The sequence below is a fragment of the Pleurodeles waltl genome, chromosome 4_2 (genome assembly GCF_031143425.1).
Source record: "Pleurodeles waltl isolate 20211129_DDA chromosome 4_2, aPleWal1.hap1.20221129, whole genome shotgun sequence".
Classification (NCBI taxonomy): domain Eukaryota; kingdom Metazoa; phylum Chordata; class Amphibia; order Caudata; family Salamandridae; genus Pleurodeles; species Pleurodeles waltl.
In genome coordinates, this window is record NC_090443.1 from 79,170,735 (window position 1) to 79,189,554 (window position 18,820).

Genomic DNA, 18,820 nt, shown 5'->3' on the forward strand with positions numbered 1-18,820 from the left:
AAATGTGACCTTAAATCTGTATTCAGGCTACTGCCGGTGCATCCAGATGACTTTCAGTTGCTGGGTATTCAATTTGATGGAAATTGATAAGTTGACAAGGCGCTCCCAATGGGGTGCTCCATATAATGTGCTCTGTTTGAAAAATTCAGCTCTTTCTTTCAGTGGCTCTTCATACAGGGGACGGGACACAACAGAGTGATGCACTACTTGGACGACAACTTCTTTGTTACAGACTCCGGATTTGCAGACTGCCAGCGGCTGCTTGTAAGTTTTCAGCAGCTCATGGAGGATGTGGTGGTCCCTAAGGCACCAGAGAACATGGTGGGACCAGTGACATGCATTTACTTTTTGGGAATAGAATTTAACTCAGAGGAGATGATGCTTGCCTACCGTTAAAGAAAAAGGTGGGGATGCAACTGTTGCTGGACACAATGCTCGCAAACCAGAAAGTCACAGTGCAGGAAGTGCAGGAGCTTTTGGGAAACATGAATTTTGCATGCCAGGTTATGAGGGTGAGTAGGGCATTCTGCCAGATTTTGGGGCTAGCTGTCTCAGAATTGTCTATGCCACACCATCATATGAGGTTGTCAGCAGAGACGAAAGAGTGTCTTCAGATGTGGCGCCTTTTTCTGGAATCTTTATTGGTATTTCAATTCTCACATAGCAGGAGTTAAACTGGGAGCATCACACACTCTCAGGCACATCTGGGGGTTTTGAATTTGGCCTGTATTGGCAAGGAAGGTGAGGCACGGAGGAGTGGCCAGGTAGCTGGAAGGCAGAGAGGGACGTATGTAGGAAGCTGGCTCAGTATATATTATATAAAAATTTGATATAGTGTGCACAGAGTCCAGGGGTTCCCCAGAGGCTTAACAGAGGCTAAAATAGATAATACCAAAGCTCTCTCTTTTGTGGTAGTGTGGTCGAGCAGTTAGACTTATCAGAGGGTAGTGCAAGGCATTTTGAAAGTAAGGCCCGTATTTATACTTTTTTTGCGCCGCATTTGCGTCGTTTTTTGACAAAAAACGGCGCAAACTTGCAAAATGCCATTGTATTTTGTAGGTTTGCGCCGTTTTGCATCAAAAAGCGGCGCAAATGTGGCGCTAAAAAAAGTATAAATACGAGCCTAAGTATCCAACACATGTATCAATACCACTTTGTTTCAAATTGGCAAGTTATGTGTTTTTTGAAAAAATAGCAATAATCTGTTTCAAAAGTTGACAGTGCAATTTCAGAATCAGTTCTGGGGGGAAGAAAAGTTAGCACAGTTTTGAGGTAAGTACAAGACTTACAGTTCCAGTCTCCGGGAGTTAGGGTGTCCACAGGTTGGTGTTAAGGTTATCCCCAAACACCCACCACCAGCAACACCAGGCCGGCCGGGTGCAAATGTTAAAGTTGAGGTTGATTTAACATGGGCTCCAACGGGGACTTTGGGCACTCAGAATCCGGCCTACTTGCAGGTAAGTACTTGCATCTTTGGAGGGCAGACCTGGGGGGGTTTAGAGGAGCACTGGGGGGAGGGGGCAGAGGGGAACAGGTCAGCACCAAGAACACACTCTCAATGGCACGGGGGAGGCCCGGTGGAGGGTGCAACAACAGTGTTGGGCTCCCAATGCTTTCTTAAGGGGGAACCCTGGGGTTCACAAAGATGATGCAGGTGAAGTCCAGGGGGTCGATGTTGGGAAACCAAAGGCTGGACAATGAGGAGGGCCACCTGCTAGACATTGTTGCACCGAAGGTCGGATTCCCCAAGGCCAGGGGGCTCCGGGTGCAGGGGTATCTTTTGGAGTTGGGAATCTTCGTCTGGTTCTGTCGTGGTCAGGGGGAGTCTTCCAGATTTAGGCTGCAGGCATCGTCGTGTTGGACAGGAGGAGTCAACCCAGGGTGAGCACTTGCTCAGAATCACCTGGGGACCAGCTCTAGTTGGATGGGCCACCTTGACAAGGGCCGTGGGCGTCGGGTGCAGAGTGGACGGGACTCGCCGATCCGGGGAGGCTCTGGAGTGCTTGGATGGAGTTTCTTCTTGGATAGGGTCACTGTCCACTGGAGTTCTTGGTCCTCTGGCGTGCAGGTAGTCCCCTTCAGGCTTTTCAGAGGTCACTGGTCCTGCAGGAAGTGTCGACCTATAAGCAGGGCTTTAGAAGCTGGAGACAGGCCGATAGGGCTAGGGCCAAGTCCGTTTGCGTCTTCATTCTTTTCTACTTGAGGTCAGCTTAGCAGTCCTCCTCGAATCTGACAAGCTAGGTTCAGGGGGAGCCCTTAAATCTCGGATTTGGGGGCATTACAGGGGTCAGAGGGCAGTAGCCAATGGCTACTGTCCTGAGGGTGACTACACCCTTCCAGTGTCCACTCCCCTTGGGGAGGGGGGCACAGACCTAACCCTATTAGTCCCCATCCTCCAAACCAAGATGGAAGATTTTTCAAGGCGGGGTCACTTCAGCTCTGGACACCTTAGGGGTGGTCGCAGCTGAAGTGGTCACTCCTCCTTGTTTTACCTAATTATCCAGACAGACTTGCTGCCAAAAGTGGGGCTTTGTCACGGGGGCAGCCATCTCCACTAGCTGGAGTGGCCTGGGGCACTGTAACAAGATGCCTTAGCCTTTGGGTTCACCAACAGGTGATACATTTCCTGCAGCAGTGAGGTGTGAAGCACCCCCACCCAGTGCAGGCTTTGTGTCCGGCCACACAGAGCACAAAGGCTCTCACCCCATGCGGTCAGAAACTCAACTGGGAGTGGAAGGCTGGCACAGGCTGGTCAGGCCTGCAATAGTAGTTTAGCTCAAATATAGGGAGCATCTCTAACATGCCCTCTGGGTGCATTGTTCAATAAATCCAAGACTGGCATCAGTGTGGGTTTATTGTGCTGGGAAGTTTGATACCAAACTTCCCAGTCTTCAGTGAAGCCATTATGGAGCTGTGGAGTTCGTAGTGACAAACTCCCAGCTCATATACTCTATATGGCCACACTGCACTTAAAATGTCTAAGAATGGACTGAGACACTGTAGGGGCATATTGCTCATGCAGCTATGCCCTCACCTGTGGATTAGTGCACCCTGCCTTTGTTCTGTAAGGCCTGCTTGAGGGGTGACTTACCTATGCCACAGGAAGTGGTCTGTGGTCATGGCACCCTGAGAAGGATGCCATGTCGACTTGGTCTTTTTCTCCCCACCAGCACACACAAGCTGCAAACACTGTGCATGTGCTTGATGAGGGGTCCCAAGGGTGGCATAATACAGGCTGCAGCCCTTGGGGACCTTCCCTGGCCACAGGGCCCTTGGTACCAAGGGCAACTTTTACAAGGGACGTAACTGTGTGCCAGGGGTGTGCCAATTGGAAAAGCAATGGTATCTTTTTAGGGAAAGAACACTGGTGCTGGGCCTCGTTAGCAGGATCCCAGCACACACTCAGTCAAGTCATCATCAGTATCAGGCAAGAAGTGGGGGGGTAACATTTCCAAAAAGGGCACTTTCCTACAACATAGTATAGCGTTTCTTGAGTTGTTTCACTGGTAGTAGCGGGGTTGTTGGAGCACAAGAAGGTGCTTTTCAGAAATGACAATATGGCAGTAGTGCAAGTTGTCAACAGGCATTTTACTAGGGATCTGCAGCTGCGCAAGTAGGTGCAAGTGTTTGTTCTGGAGTGCTTGAGGCAAGACATATTGTTTAGAGCACAGCATGTACTAGGTGTGGACAATGACGCTGCAGATGATTTGTATCGTTCACAGTGGGAGAAGTTCCAGGTTCTGGCCGCGGTTGCGGACATGACAGAACCTGCATGTCTCCGGAGCTCTAGACCATACTAAAAAGAGAATGTTTCAGCTGGTAGTTGGATCTCTGGCTAATTCCACGCGTAAGGCATATTACCAGGCTTGGCAGGAATTTTTGAGTACAGGAGCATGTCGCCGCATTGGGGAATGGGATAGAGTGGAGGACGTGGTTCAGTTTCTTTTATGGCTGACAGAAAAAGGTTTATTAAGATCCAAGACTGCAGGCAAGCTAGCGGTGATTGCTTTTATGGGGAAGCTGTTGTGGGGTTATGCACCGGCCGCAGGGGAGTTAGGTAAGAGAATGTTAGTAGCGTGGGCTAGGGAGTGAAATGAGACTGACAGCAGAGAAGGCCCATTACAGTGCAGGTTCTAAGGGCTCTGATTAGACTTTTGCCGGAGGTTTGCTCGTCCAAATGGGAAACAGTTCTGTTTTCTACAATGATGACTTGGATGTTCTCTGGAGTCTTCAGGGTTTTGGAACTACTGGGGGGCAGGGGTAATCTTGGTCTGGCTTGGGAGGTTTCCCTGAGGGCAGGGGACTTGATGATCCATAAGTCAAAGACTGAGACAGCAGGCTTCGGAGGAACATGGGTGTGGTATTCCAGCCCCAACATGGTAACAGCTTTTCAACTGTTAGTGATTATGCTAAAAGCATTATCACGGATGAGTTTGGTGGCCACTGAGCTCGGCACTCATTCATTTCATATTGGGGCTGTGACGGAGGCCGGCATGAGGGGGTGTTCAAGGGTGCAAATAATGGCTTATGTAGATGGTCCTCAGATTATTTTCAGAGGTATCTGAGGAACATGGGAGGGGCGGGAGAAGGGGAGGATTCTTAGTCATTGTTTTGTTTCTGATTCCATTTTTCATTGCAGGTTGAGGCCCAGGCCCGCTGGCTGTTGCCTTGCTGGTGTGGATTGCCAGGTATTAATAAAATGGTTGACTGAGTGGCCAGGAAGAGTGCATGGAAGAATCTTAGTTTCGCCACCAGCACATTGTCAGTAGAATGATACAGTAGAGGACGCATGCAGGGGAGGGAACTGTTGCACAAGCTGAATGGTATTATGAGCAGAATAATATGTCCCGATATGCTGTTAATACATCTGGGGGAGAATGACATGGTGGTCGAAAAAGGTTTGGCTTTGTTAAAATCCATGAAACATGATTTAAAGGAACTTAAATCGCAGTGGGCTGGTTGTCTTGTAGCTTGGACAGAGTTTATAGAGTCAAGGTGTTAGAGGGGCCAGCAGCTATAGATAGAGCTCGATGCAAGGTAAATAGGGAAATTAGGCGTTTTTGTAAGGACAAATTACTGGGCAGAGCTGAACAAGTTGACCTGCGTTATGAGGCTGTTGCATTTTCAGGGACGAAGGGGTACAGTTATCAAAGTATGGGATGGGGCTATATTTGTTGATTATTAAGGAATTTTTGGTCACGACTCTAAAGCGGCAGGACTGAAGGAGCAACTAAGGGGTGGGTGAGGGGCAGAAAAAGTCAGGGGGTGCATCTTTCTAGGAGCAGTTTGCCCACAAGTTAGCAGACCTTTACTTAAGGTTATTTTGGTTAACGTGGGCTAGGCAGTAAGAAAGGGAGGGTGTCAACAAGGCCACATCGAAAATCTTGGAAGTTAAAGGTTATGACATAGGAATATCAAGTTGAGCAAATGTTAATTGGTTCACTGTTAAGTGGGAGGGGAATTTTAAGGTGATACAAGTACGAACGGGTAATATGTCACAATGTCAAATTTAGAAGGTTATGTTTACGGCGCGAGGTTTAAGGGTGGAGGGGTAAGAAGTGTAGGTTAACAAATGTTAAGTGAGGTTTTAGTTTTGTAAGGCAATAGGCTGAGGATATTGGTTGTAATGCGCACTTGTTTCAATAAAGCGGCCTTTTCCTCACATACATGGTGTCAGTGGTCTTAATGTGCCCCATATCCTCTCCTGGTGGCCCGCCTTCCTCTCCTGGTGAATTTCAAAAGACAAAGTAGCTATCCATGGGAGCCAGCTTCTTCAAATTACTATTGCGTCCCCGGCTATATGAGAAGATCCATGGATGCGAAATGCAAAGCGTTCCATGGAGGATGCCCATTCTCAAATGCACAATGGCCATGGAAAAGACCCAGGGATGAAAGAAGTCACCTGAACCAACAGTAAAAAAGCAAATTATTTATTATTTTTGTGTAGCGCCAACCAACTTGTGCTGGACACCCAACCTTGCCATCCACTGAACCTCAAAAGCAGGGACCAAGGTCTAATAAAAAAAGGAGCTGGAAAAAGCAATGTCTGGGAAGTGCATTCATGACACTTCATCTTAAGAAGGGCTGTCACAACCTGATTGCGCCCCTCTATTATAGTCATAGATGAGCTAAAACATTAGCAACATGTATTATGTATGCATGTGAAAATATGAATGAAAATGCATATTTTCGCATATAAGAGGCTTATGATTACGTTTTATTTTTATTGGTGCCCTGAAGATGTTTCCTGACTATTTGAACACTATTAAGATAAACTTTCTGAAAGGAAACGTAAAAGATCATTTAAGTTATTTTGCTAATGTAAAATAAATAACTATTACTAGCCTTTTGATTCTGGAGTTTGCACTAGAAAGCCGCCCCATTCTCGTCACATATTACCCATTCAGAGATTTAGTGGAATTAGGCCCTGGTAATTCATTTTATTTCACTACTTTCCCTAGTGGCCATTTAACACCAAATTAGACACCCTGAGTGCCAAGCTGTGGCAACCGATTCAGATCTGGTTTCTTCTGGTTAAAGACCTGTACAGCAATAGCCGGTACAGATATTTATATTGGCATCACCTGGAGCAGGATTGATCCAGCTACTGCCAGTGATTCAATATCTCAGTTCTGGCATTCACGTGGGGCACCAGTCACAGGCCCTTGTCCAGCTTCAGAAACTGCAGCCACCCTTCCTAATCCATGGGTATGTCAGTCGATCTATGTCCTCAGCAATCTCCTAGCAAAAGGAAAACAAGGTAGGGTCATCAGACATGAACTGGACAAAGGTGATCTCAGTACCAAAGGTATTCATCTACTGAGAAGACACTTCGCATTCCAGGTAACTGTCTCTGAACCGTGGACCATAAAAGCAGAGAAGTATCAAATGTTTCACAATGGATACTACATTGTTATAGGGGTTAACTCAGTTCTCCTACTGCACACATTGTATGACAAGAGTCAACACAAGGGTGGGCAGCCAGAGCTCTTTCTACAGGGCACCACTTTTTTGGGAAGTGCAGGCATTTTTTCTTTAATTATGAAAGGCAGGCCTTACGTGAGGTTTTATAATGCAGCTAACACTGTCTTACTACTAGGTGGTACCAAAGATTGGCCTTTTTATCCCTAGCGAATATCTTGTTCTCATTGCGAGAGGGGAGTACAAACCAGAGGTAGCCAACACAATTTTTGCCAGAGGCTCAACAGAATCTTTAGACAAGCCTGTGTGTGATTGTTACAAATGGTGTCTCCAGTAGGCAGTGGTTTGTACCCTCTCCAAGTAGGGACCTTCAATCTAGTCAGGGTAAGGGAGTCACACAGCTAAGACAACCCCTGTTCACCCCCTTGGTGGCGTGGCACGAGCAGTCTGGCTTATCTCAGAGGCAATCTGTAAAATATTTGTATACACACACACACACACACACACACACACACACACAGTAACAGTGAAAACACCACAAAAGTACTCCACACCAGCTTAGAAAAAATATCCAATATTTATCTGAGTAAAACAAGACCAAAATGACAAAAATCCAACATACATAAGAAAAGACACAAATTTTCAAAGATTATATTTCTGTAAATCGCTTAGAAACACAATAACTCCAACTGGGGCTATCACAACGTCCTGACGGAGCAGTTCCCAACAGTCCTACGCCACTCGTGAAGGAGCGCGGGCTGGCCATGGAGTCGCACAGACACAGTACCTTTGAAAATGAGAAAACAAAGACATTGCACGGAGTCTGGGAGGAGATGTGTCACTGAAGCCGATGCGGCGTCCGTTTCTCACGGATGCAGGCGAGTTGATGCAGTGTTGGTGTCGAGGTGTTGGTTCCTTACGATCCGGTGGGGGTCAATGAATCCAGCAGGTCAAGACATGAGGCGTTGACTATGTGGTGTTTCGATCACACCAGGGGGCCACGGGTGCCGCAGTGGAGCCAGGTGTCAGGGATGTTGGTGACACAGCACTTGCGCTGTGGCGGGACTTCAGAGGTGTGGCATCGGGCTTACGGCATCGGTCGCTGCACTCAGCGGGGACTACAGCTCTGGTGCAGACAACGGTACTGAGTCGGCCAGTGGCGCCAGTTCTGAAGTCTCTCAGGAGTTGATGTACTTGGTTTCTTCTGGGTTACACCACAACTCACTCCCAAGGGCCCAGGAACTGGATTTGGAACCACTTAGTGAATCAGCACTTCACAACAAGAGAGCCCAGGTGCTAGCAGATGAAGTCTTTGATGTCCCTGAGACTTCTAACAGGAGGCAAACTTAGTCCAAGCTCATGGAGAACCTTTGGAAGTGGGATGCAGAAAGCAAAGACCAGTCCTTTTACTCCCAGGACAGAAGCAGCAAGCAGCAGACCAGCACAGCAAAGCAACAGGCAGGGTGGGAGTCCCTCCTACAGCCTCTAACTCTTCTTCCTGGAAGAATATCCTCAGTCCAGAAGGGTTCTAACTTTGTGGGTCAGAGGTCCAGTACTTATAACTAATTCTGCCTTTGAATTAGGCAAACTTGAAAGAAAAGTATTTGGCCCCAGACACACTCCAGATAGTTGAAGACTGCTTTATTTAAGGACAGACACAGCCCTATGCAGGTGCAAGCGTCAGCTCATCCCACCACTGTAGCCCAGGAAGACCCCATCAGAATGTGCACTGCACACCTCAGACCTTTGTTTGACTGTCTAGAGTGAATTCACAAACAGCCCAACTGTCATCCTGTCCCAGATGTGTGGTCCACAGACAGGCAGAGGCGCAGAATGGTTAAGCACGAAAATGCCCACTTTTTAAAAGTGTCATTTGCAAACTTACAATTTAAAAACCATCACCACCAAAAGAAGCATTTTTAAAGTGTGATTTCAGAGACCCCAAACTCTAAATCCCTCTCTGCTCCCAATGGGAAAATACACTTAAAAGATATTTCAAGGAAATCCCCATGTTACAGTATGGGAGAGATAGGCCTTGCAATAGTGAAAACTGAATTCAGCAGTATTTCGCTGTCAAGACATGTAAAACACCAGTACATGCCCTACCTTTTAAATACACTGCACTCCACCATGGGGCAGTCTTAGGCCTACCTTAGAGGTGGCTTACTTGCAGTAGAAGCGAAGGTTTGGGCCTGGAAAGTGGGTGCACTTCCCAGGTCGAACTTGCAGTTCAAAAGTGCACACACACACACACACACACACACACACACACACTTCAGTGGTAGGTTTGAGACATGTTTACAGGGTTACTCATGTGGGTGGCACAATCAGTGCTGCAGGCCTATTAGTAACACTCGATTTACAGGCCCTGGGCACACATGGTACACTATACTGGGGACTTACTAAAAAGGCAAATATGCCGGTCATGGATAAATCAATCACCAATACCATGCAGACATATCACACTTACACTTTAGCACCTATCAGCAGTGGTAAAGTGCCCAAGTCCTAAAGCCAGCAAAAATGAAATGTAGCACAGGATCAAAACAGGCAGGAGGCCAGACGCCAAAAACAAGGGAAACCACACAAAGAGCTGACAGGTCTAACAGTGATCTTGGGACTAGCTCTGCGGTCTCTGTTTTTTTATTTTATTAAAACATCTCTCATAAACTAATGATGTCATCTTCTGGTCTGTCTGTCCATAAGCACTCCCTGTTGTTTGTTTGTGTCAGTGCCTCTATTTACCTTGCTGTGGGTGTACCTGGGAAGGTGTTATCTTTGCACACAGATGCCTGCATCTTTGTTGTCTGTGCATGCAACTGGTTCATGAATGTGCACTAGTGACTCTAAGGCTGTTGTGGTGTGGGTGGATAGCAACTGGCACGTATGTTGTCTGGTTGTGTGCAGAGGTCTGCACAGTGTGCAAGGAGAGCGGTTGGTGTGCTGCTCTGTCTCTATATATGCAAGCATTAATACAGAGTGCTTGCATGTTACCTGCCGCTGCGTGCATTATCTAATACCCACGGTTGCTGGCTTTTTTCATTGCTAGTAAGTTATACAGAGGTCACAGTAAGGGATGCTTCTTGATGCACACAAATTATTTTTCTAAATCTGATAGACAGTCCCTAAGCATCGAGAGAGGACTAAGAACTGCTGTGAAAAAGGTCCAGTCCTTACCCGCTTGCGCTTAGGTCACTTCCGGTAGCAAGTTTCCACAAATGAGAAAGAGTACCTCAAATGAGTAAGCCGGACTTTCATCTCATCAGGCAACATAGCACAAAATTCTCAGTTGTGGTTCCATCTTCAGGGCGAAAGAGCGTCACCCCTCTGATGCAAGCGTCACAGAAAAACTTAAAAGTATTATTTAAGTTTAAAAAATACCTTGCCCGAGTTTGAAGGCTGGTCAGTTCCTGCTGATTGACCACAGTGGGGCGAGTGCCTATGGTCTGAAGGGCTCATGTCGAATTGTATGGTTGTCCTGAGCCGGCCAACCCGACATGTGCATTTCAGACCTCTTTAATCTGCGCTGTGTTCAACAGCTGAAGGAATCTCAGACACAGGCCTCTAGTCTCTTGGGGAGCGCTAGGGGAGCCTGCCACAACCAATCCTGGCACTGCTTTGAGGCTGTTTACTATTATAAACAGCATTCGATCAGTGCCTGGATTGGTTAGGTTGGTTGACTGCAGATTCTGTTCGAGCCCGCACACAAGGCAACCTGCGGCAGGAGGAATAGAACATGATCAATGACTGCGTGGTTTTATTTTCAAGCCACCCAGTGACAGGCCATGTTTCCATGCCTGTCTGGCAAGATCTTCACACAGCACGTACATTCAAAATGGCCTGCTGTACTTTCAAGAACCTGATATGTAGGGATCTTTATAGAATGACCACTAATTCTGAGCGTCATTGTGACATACAGAGCCCAGTACACCAAGGGCTGGTGCAGCGCTCAAGCTTTATTTTCACAACTGGAGCCGGCTCCGTAAGTCATCTGGTGCACAGGTTTGTCCTCCTAATACTCAGGAGCTCACAGATAATTTGCTGTAATATTTGCTTTGTGTCATTTTTCTTATGCTCTTGCATCGTCATGTAGGCGGCCCCTCTCCCTGTTTTTTTTCTTTCTTATTGTGCCTGCTACTTCGCCTCCCTCTTTCCTTTTGTAATTTACCACCCTTGATTTGACGTCTTTTGCCCTTTTTATTTCTCTAAATTATACATGTTACAGAGATATCTCGTTGATCCATCTCGGGTGTGGGCGCCGCTTATCCAGTTTTACAGCCATATTTCTTTATCTCTCTACTGCCACCTAGAGTTTAGGATTTAAAAGGTGGGCCGAACTACAAGTACCAGAATGCAAAAGCACAGGGATAGGTGAGGTGCTGACACCTGGCAGGGGAACGGTTAAGATCTCTGGCACTGTTCGGGTGTTGGGAGCCAGATGCCTCCCTTCTGCTGAAGTGATGTTTTCGTCAAGTAGAAGAGTGCATAGTAAATCGCTCATAAGATTCATGAACCCAGTGGCTGGTTCCCGGTGTTGACTTTTGGTTTGAAGCCATTCAAGTGGTGGTGATTTGTTTGGACTAACCTCATGCAGCTCTTCTGCCGCCAGTTCTCACTGACTTGGCCCAGCAGCCCTTCCACGGCATGCAGCAATTAACCATTAATTTTATATAATATGTAACAACGTATACCTATGTCACAGAGCTACGAAATGTACTTCATAATCGTCAGATGCACAGCTCTATGGATGTATAACGGATATTCTGATATTTTCACACAGCAGAGTCTCTGTTCTGGTAGATCCGCCATCCTCCTTATTTATACGTTTTCCTTTTTATCACTTCAGCATGTCATGGGGGTAACATGTTTTATTCATTTCAGAGAGCTCTATAAATGATCACGGTTCTTCAAATATTAATTCAGACTAGCTGCTGTTTTTTTTATTTAATATGTTAATAAGTGATGACAGAATTCCGAAGAGTAGGGTATCAAGGTGCTTTCCATGAAGACTGCAAGCTTTAGTGTGTTTCTTAAAGTACAGCTTTAGTCATCTCCTTCGGGTGTGTGAACCAGCCTCCCAAGATCAGACACGTGCGCCGTTGAGGTGACTTGGATTACACGTGCTCAGGAAAGCAGGGGTGGCTCTCAGTGTGCGCGTGCGCCAACATGGTGTGTAATGATAACACACGGAAGTGGATATTTACCAGGCAGCTATCCCTCAAATTCATGTGGACTGTGCAGGCTTATTTTTCGTTCAGCAGAGCCACCAACAAAATGCCCAATGATCCCCCTGCACAGCTGGGCATATACACCAAAAATACAGAGTTGGCGAATGGGGCCTCGGGGGGGAGGAGGAGGAACGAGGAGTTCCCCCCCCCTGGGGTTTTTGGGACAGGTGGCACAACCCGGGACGTTTTTGGACGTCCGGGGTGCCAATTATGGTGGGTGGGATGGGTATGTATACGGCCATTTTGTAGGAACCGGCACCATTTTGGAAAGGTGACCTGGTGGCCAGGGTGCAGGCAGGCGGGCTCTGTGTTTTCTTTCCACGTGGCTGGGTGATTAGGTGGATAAATATATATATTAAAAAAAAAAAGACGATCACGATATAATTAGTGATATTAATAGAAGAGGACTTAGCTTAGCAGGCGTTTTTCCTGGGCGGGATCGCGTTGATATACGGCAGGATGGAAATGGAGGCGAAGGTCTTGGAGGCCGTCGCGCTGTTGCGCCAGGCGGGCCGGATGGATTTGCTTAAGGAGGGAGCCCTGGCGCCGGTCCGCCCGGCGCGCAGGGCCTCCGCGGGAGTTGCGGCGGGGGTTGCCGCATGCTCCCCGCCGCGGGTGGTTGCAGCCGATAAGGTGAGAGGGGCGTCCCGGGAGGTGGGGGCGAAGGGCGGGCCCGGGGCGGGCAAGGGGAGGTTCTCTGGGCGGGAGCGGGGCCTGGAATCCCGAGGGTTTCCCGGGAGATAGGACACGTAATGAGGCGTCAGAGCAGGGAAAACAGCTCGTAAAGGGAAAGCGGTGCCGCAAGAGGCAGCGCGGCGTCAAGAAAACATAGCTGGAGGAGTAGGGGCGCTCGAGGCGAACGCCGCCAAAAAAGCTGTAAAAGGTAAGGGTGGCGCGCGCCAGGCGCGCCCGGTGGAATCCAGTTATCTGCGCAAGGCAAAGGGAGCGGCGGGAGCCCCTGGGGCGTCTTCAGCCTTTATGGGGTCGTCGGTTTTGGAAAAGGGTCGTATGAAAAAAGGGGAGGCCAGTGTTCACGAGTCAATGGTCCTGGATTTGGGTATTGCTCGCGGGGAGAGAAAACATGGGGGGTCTGCAAAGCAGGAAGTAGAGAGGGACCCCAAGGTCCCCATGTCTATAAAATGGCGACCATGCTCCAGTGGAGCAGTGATGAGGAGGGAGGGAGTACAGAGGGGGGCAGGTGGGCTGAGGGGGGGGCTCCTCAATAGCCAGATCTGGGGGGACCCTTAGGAGGGATTATGGGTCTGGCATCCCAGAGGGTGAGGTCCTGGGGGTGGAGGAGGGGTTGGATGAGGAGGCCCTGGTAGGGGAGGAGGGCCTGGTGGTAGGAGGTCAATGGGATATTAGTTCTTCCCCCGGCACACCAGACCTTTCTTGGCAGGGGCCTTTGGATTACGACGATGAGGACCCAGGCGAGCAGGACGCGGCTCGAGTGCACTGGGGAGAAGGGAAGGCGGGCCCTGGGGCGGCCAGCCGGATGGCATCATCAGGATGGAGCAGGCGACGTATTGGGGCTGCAGACGCTTCTTCTGGGCGGTGTGGAGGAGAGGGCATTGCGCCCCCCGTCGCCGCTGCCCAATAGGAGCAACGTCCGGGCCCGTCCAGACGGCGGTCAAAAGACAGAGGGGAGTATTCAGGTTGTGTGAGATGCGGTGGCTCGGGTGGAGTGCGGTGAAGCGGGAAGAGAGGTCGGAAGAGAGTTTGGAAGAGGGCGAGTTGCGGAATAGTGGGAGTGAGTATGATTGGTGGGAGAGCGGAGGGCGGATAACGTCTAACCCTGTCCGTCAGTCATTGCAGGTACAGCGGTCAGGTACGCGGCGCGGAGAACGTCGCGGAGAGCGCAGGGGAGGAGAGGCGCGGACGGTTCAGGAGCGGCCCCCGCTGCTATCTCCAGGTAAGACTTCTTCATGCTCAATGATATCGGTGGTGTCGGAAGCGAGAGAGGAGTCAGTGCGTTTAGTAAAGGGAGTGTATATGCAGGACACGGGGGTCTCAACGGAGAGCGACGTGAAGGCGAAGAAGGAGGGGAAGGTTGCTGGTTCGGAAAAAGGGGGGTACGGTGTGGCCGTTGCCGGGGCGGAGAAGGGAGAGAAGGATGAAAAGGAAGGGGAGCCGGCGTCTAAAAAGGTGAAGTTGCCCTATAAGGGCACAGCAAAGCCGCTGGGGGCACACTTAATGCCGGCGACAAAGGAAAACATTTTGAAAGGGGAGTATGTGGACATATTAAAATTGTTACATCGGGAGATCAGGGCCAAGGAGGGCTCCAAAGAGGAAGAGTGGGAGCTTTCTAAACGGCCAAAAGTGCCAGTCACGATAGAGAATTGGACGACGGCTTTCTAGATATTCGCTAGCATGTATTGCGAGCGATTCCCGGAGAGGTCGGTATCTCTATTTAAATATATGGATAGCATAAGGAAAGCGCAGCTTAATTATGGGGGATACGCTTGGCGCTAATATGATAAAGAATTTCTGGCGCTCATTGTGGCGGATTCAGAGGTGCAATGGGGGGAAATTGATACAGACTTGTGGCAGCACACCATGGGGCCAGCGAAGTTTGGGAAAACGGGGTTTACGGCCAGTGGGTTGCCCATAATATATCGGCCCTTTTGGGAGCGCCCCACCCAAGGGGTGGGGTCCCGGGGCTCCAGCCCCAATAGAGCTAACAGTGCAGGGACAGGTCGGTCGGGAGCGTGCTGGGATTACAATAAAGGAATATGTACCAGAGAGTATTGTAAGTTCCGACACGAATGTACAAAATGGGCGGGTTGTCATCCGGTCACAGCGTGTAATGGCCAGCAGACCGGGGCCAGCGCAGGGGGAGCTGCAAGTGGGAGTCAAGGGGCCACTTATGGTGGAAAGGAAGGCCAGCGCCAGCGGCCAGGCGTGGCAGGAAAAGGCTACTATGCCGGTTAAGGTCGACCGGTTACAGGCAGGGTTGCAGGGTTATGGCAGGCAGGAGGAAGCTGAGTTACTGGTTCGTGGTTTTTAGGAAGGGTTCAGGTTGGGATATCAAGGTCCGCGGAAGCGTCGGTGGGCGGAGAATCTTCGATCCGTGCGCGGAAGGGAGGAGCTGGTCCAAGGGAAGCTGATGAAAGAGGTAAGGGAAGGGCGCATGGCGGGCCCGTTCTCTTGTTGGCCCTTGGAAAATCTCATAGTGTCACCAATTGGCATAGTGCCCAAAAAAGAGGAAGGACAATTCCAATTAATTTATCACTTGTCCTGGCCAGAGGGGGCCTCAGTGAATGATTTCATTCTGGAGGAATTCACAAAGGTGTCGTATGCGTCGGTGGATGTAGCAGTCCAGATGGTGGATCAGCTGGGTCCGGGGACTTTGATGGCAAAGACTGACATTAAGTCAGCTTTTCGGCTGCTTCCGGTGCACCTGGATGATTTCGAGTTGTTGGGCATCCAGTTTCGGGGGAGCTGGTACATGGACAAGGCACTGCCTATGGGATGCTCCAGCTCGTGTGCGCTGTTTGAGCGATTTAGCACTGCCCTACAGTGGATCTTTGTGAAAATTACGGGTCACCAAGAGGTAACGCACTACTTGGATGACTTCTTTTTTGCGGCGCCAGCGGACAGCCCGCGTTGTGCGGCGGTGCTGAGCTGGTTTATGGATATCATGGGAGACCTGGGTGTGCCCCTGGCTCCCGAAAAAACAGTGGGGCCAGCTACGGCGCTTCGTTTTTGGGGATTGAACTGGATACGGTGGCAGGTATAGCTAGGTTGCCTGCCGAAAAAAAGATGGACATGATCAGACGAATTGATGAAATGTTGCGGAGGCGCAAGGTGATGGTGCGGGATGTGCAGGTGTTGCTGGGGCATTTGAATTTTGCGTGCAGGGTGGTGCGAGCGGGTAGGACGTTTTGCAGAAGACTTTCTTTAGCGCTGGCTGGGCAAGCGCTCCCCCACCATCACGTGCGGTTGAAAGTGGGAGTGCGAGAGGACTTGCGCATGTGGGCAAGGTTCTTGGAGTCATTTAATGGGATTCCATTGAAGGTCTGGAGGGAGTGGGAATGGGATGCCCAGTTGTTTTCGGATGCGGCGGGTTCAGCAGGTTTTGGGTTGTACTGGGAAGGGCGTTGGTGCGCAGAGGAATGGCCATGGGAGTGGAGGCATGGCGGTCGAAGCATCGCGTTTTTTGAATTTTTTTCCGCTGATCGTAGCAGTGTGCTTATGGGGCGGCGAACTGCGGCATTCGCGGGTGCTATTTCGGGTGGATAATTTGGCGGTTGTGCAGATGGTCAACCGCCAATCGGCGCGGGAGGCAGGATTGTTACAGCTGCTACATGTTTTTGTCCTTCAATGCTTGCGGAATGACATTCATTTTAGTGCCAAGCACGTTCCGGGGGTGAATAATGACATCGCGGATGCTTTGTCTCGTTCGCAGTGGGAGCGTTTCCATGGATTAACCATGGGCGTGGTGTTGAGAAGAATCCGCATGCCGGATGCTCTGTGGAGAGTAGGCGATCCAGGATGCTTCGACTGGTTATGAACTCCCTAGCGCCGTCCACGAGGCGGGCTTATGCGCAAGCATGGGAGGAGTTCCTGGGATCTGGGGCTTGACGGCGGGCGCGGCAAGAAGAGGTGGTGGAAGATGTGATACAGTTCATTATGGATTTGATTGGTAAGGGTCAGTCGAGAGTCACGATTTCGGGTAAGTTGTCGGCCATCGGGTTCATGGGTAAGCTGGTATGGGGTTACCCGCCATCGGCGGGGGAATTGGGATTGAGAATATTGCAGGGTCGGGAAAAATCTTTTGGGAAAAAGGGTCTGGAGCGACAACCGATATCGCTGGCAATGCTAAAGCGCTTGGTAACGTTGATGGGAGATCTGTGCTATGATGGGCTAGAGGCTATTCTCTTCCGGACACTGATGTCGTGGATGTTTTTCGGCGCGTTTCGGGTATCAGAGTTACTGGGCCGGTCAGAAAAATCGGGTATCTTGTGGAGGGAGGTTCGGGTGGTGACAAAAGGTTTGGCTCTCTGGGTTCGACAATCAAAAACTGATCAAAAAGGCGTTGGGGTCATGGTCGTGCTTCGTCGTTATCCCTGCAAAGACATTTGCCCAGTTAATATGGGCGCCCAACTGCGCGCGAAGTCAGAGGTTTCGGAGGGCCTGGTTTTCTGTCATGCGGACGGTCGTAAGGTGACGGCGGCGCAGCTTTTGGCTGTATTGCGAAAAGGGTTATCGGGTATGGGCTTGGATGCAGAGAGATTTGGGACGCATTCCTTTCGCATCGGAGTGGCCACAGAGGCAGGAGGTAAGGGTTGGGATAGGGTGGAGATGATGGCTTTGGGTAGACGGAGGTCGGATTGCTTTAGGCGGTATGTGAGGGGTGGTGATTGTTAAAGGAATGTAGGGAAAGGGAGAATGGATATTTTCATATATTTTCTCTTTTTCAGGTGTGGTCCTCGGGCCAGAAGCGGCCTATTTGGAGATATGGGTGATTGGGCATTCCTTTGTGAAATGGGCACAACGACAGGCACGAAGGACTGCGGCAGGGGGCAACCTGGGATTTGATACGGAACGTTATCGGGTGACGTGGATTGGGAAAGGGGGAATGAAGTGGGGAGAGCTGGTACCTCGGCTTTAGGCAACGCGAGGGAGGAGGCATTGTCCGGATTTACTTTGTGTTCATTTGGGGGAAAACGATTTAGTCAGATCTACGGGTTTGAATTTGCTGAAGGTTATGAAAAGGGATCTGCAGTTAGTGAGCGAGCAGTGGAAAGGCTGTCACATTGTTTTTACGGGGTTTATGCCGCGTTGGGTGTGGAGAGGAGCCAGGAAACCGGGGGCCATCGAGAGGGCCAGACGTAAGATTAATAAAGAAATGAAGGGTTTTTGCGCGGGGCGGGGAATATCATTCCTGGAGCATGCAGACATACGGTTTGAGGATGTGGAGTTTTTAGGGATGACGGGGTGCACTTATCTTTCGTGGGAATGGAGTTCTACCTCTTGCAGTTGACGGAGCAGCTCAAGGTTTTACTACAGGAGCCCTAGTGTGGGGGGGGGCAGAAAAAGTCAAGGCCTTTTTCTGGTGGCGGGGACAGCTGCAGGGCAGCTATTAAAAGCTCGGGGGTAGGACGGAGCTGGCAGGGAAAGACAGGTATTAGGACGGGGGGAACATTAATTAGACAAGGACAGGCAGGAGACTGCTCAGTAGCGGACAGGTTCAAAGAAGTAGGTAGGTCGGGAGAAAGTAAAGGAGACGAGAGGAAGGAAAAGATAGGTTGAGAAGAAGGGGGGAGGGATCGGGGAGGGGGAGGGGCGGGGGTAGGTGACTCGATGTCTAGTGAGGTCTTAGTTTTGTAAGGCAAAGGCCAAGGGGGTAGGTCTAGGGGCACCTGTTCCAATAAAGCGGCCTTTTACACACACAAGCGAGTCTCGGTTTGGTCACTCTGTCCCAAGGCTCACTACTCGAGCAGCAAACTAACGCTTAACAGCACACAGACCCTGTATTTTGATATCTTCAGCAGGAGCTCCAGTTCGTTAAAGTGAAATGTACCTTGAATGAGCTGGCAAATGTCTTGAAGAGCCCCCTCTTACACCCCTCAGGCACAATTTTCGCACGATGATATCTTCGACAGAACTAGTCATGTACATACTTTAAAGTTTTAAAATATTTCAAGAGCTCCCATTCAGAATATTTC

The 18,820-nt window shown here is 49.7% G+C and overlaps 1 protein-coding gene across 5 annotated transcripts in view; it reads right to left on the bottom strand.

Annotated features, from left to right (window-relative positions):
- STAT6 (signal transducer and activator of transcription 6) overlaps nucleotides 1-18,820 on the bottom strand; it is a 604,937-nt gene that overhangs the window by 159,209 nt on the left and 426,908 nt on the right. The gene's annotated exons all lie outside the window — the stretch shown is intronic.